Here is a 1854-nt window from a genome sequence, read left to right as displayed (position 1 = left end):
AGAATAGCTTACAGGTGAGCTACTAGGCAGCAGTCGTGAGTGAGAAAACCAATGATGGCTTAATTACGGCACTATAATTACGCCACATGTGTTACAGCGAGAACAATATGCTCTGTCAGGGGGCAGCCTGAGCAAGCTGTAACCCTGGAGAGTTACTAAGGGGTTTTAGTGTGTTATGAGTGATGTTAGTATTTTGAGTTCACTGTTAAGTTTTATTAAGTTAAATTATTTTGTTGAGAATTAATAAAATAGAAGATGTCTATAATGTCCTGATGGTCCTTGAAGTATACAGGGGGAAGTACCGCCTCCTGCCGTTCACTGCGTAGCAGTTAGGGATATCAGGAGAGAGGGAGAGGAAGAAAAGTCCGTTTTTTCCAAGTGAAAAGCGTGGTTGTTTTTATTCAGTCGGATTGTACGGTGGAAATAAACTATCTGGAAATTGTTGTTAACCAGAAAGGAGTTTGTTACTGCTCGGATTCTTCTGGGTGAGTTAATTTGTTGTGAACAAGAATATTGTGAGTTTAAGCCACTAACGATGACATGCTAGCGGCTATCGCGGCTATTGCTATTAGCCATGTGGCTGTACATGTGTGATTGTGAGGATTAAACTGTATGTTAGAGTTTGTTAGCTTCCTATGACGATGCATGTAAAGATTGTAAGTCATATGTATGCTGTAGATGTTGATATGTTCCTATATCAATCCTTAATTGCGTTCATTGTGAGGTGAATACAGTTTAAAGAAAATGGGGTTATGTTTCTTTGTAGTTGTGCTACAACGCTTCACCATCGCCATTTTGAAGCTCCAGGAGAGTCCATTTTATTGGTTACTTTGGTAAGAAGTTATCATTGTCTATGTTTTGGAATATTCTGTCGTTCTTTCTGTATACTGGAAAGGTAAAATACAAATTTGTTAGTATGTATGAACGAAACATAAGAAAGGATATGTCTAAATGACTAAATATAGATTTTTGAATGTTATTCTGACTGTGTTATACAGGTCAGGTTTTTTACTTGGGAGTACAGTTCAGTGATGATCCAGTCCAAAGATGGCGAGCCACCCTTCCAGGATCCTTGAGATGATTGCTTTAAGAAGAGAACTAAATTCTTTGGACGAACTGTGAACTGTACAAACTCTACTTAAGTGGTAGGATAGATTTGCACCTCATTCCTCCTTTGCACACCCTGCAAGGAGAATCCTCATTGCTGGACTCACACTTAAGGGTGTCGGCTGACACGAGAGAGAGAGACTGAGTCAAATCCCCCGGGGTTGTGTGTGTTTTGTTTATTATTTTCCGTGACTTGGGCCCAATTTTTCCTTTCATGTACTGTTATTGTTTTCATTGTATGTATGTAAGATTCTTTAATTGTGAATACAAATTGATCAAACCAAGTTCTCAGAGCGTTTCATTAGTCATCCACTGCTCCAGTAGTCGAACCTCAGCTATTGGCCCAACACACAGGTGACCATTTAAATCTGTATCCCAAGTGTTGAAAGGGGTGTTACAGAAAATTGGCGAGACAGCCAGGAGCAGGTGGCAGACTATTGACGCTTTGTTTTCATTTTTTCTCCTTTTTGGGCAAAAAAACTTATCTCCAGTCATTATAACAGTAATTTGCCAAATTGGTGACTTGGAAGTAGTGACACGTGAGCTGGTAAAGATCCCTAACTCTGTCATGGTTGAAGGGTTAACCTGGACTGAGGTGGACAATGAAGTACAGGGCTATCTAGAGACTCATGGTTCTATTAACCGTGTCTTGCGTATAGATGAACCGAACTCAGAGTTCCATAACAATGCAATTGTTGAGTTCACTTTTGGTATTGCGTTGCAAACGCTTGCTCCTTTGTTGCCATT

The 1854-nt window shown here is 39.9% G+C and overlaps 1 long non-coding RNA gene across 1 annotated transcript; it reads left to right on the top strand.

Annotated features, from left to right (window-relative positions):
• Positions 1-291: 291 nt before the first annotated feature.
• LOC145429368 (uncharacterized) lies at positions 292-1391 on the top strand. Its single transcript, XR_013909598.1, has 3 exons — positions 292-485; positions 767-833; positions 999-1391. It is a non-coding gene; the product is annotated as an uncharacterized LOC145429368 (long non-coding RNA).
• The last annotated feature ends 463 nt before the right edge of the window (positions 1392-1854 follow it).

This window comes from Astatotilapia calliptera, chromosome 6 (assembly GCF_964374335.1).
Source record: "Astatotilapia calliptera chromosome 6, fAstCal68.1, whole genome shotgun sequence".
NCBI classification, from domain to species: Eukaryota; Metazoa; Chordata; class Actinopteri; order Cichliformes; family Cichlidae; genus Astatotilapia; species Astatotilapia calliptera.
Note: the sequence above shows the minus strand (reverse complement) of the source record. Positions and strands in the feature narration are given on the sequence as shown.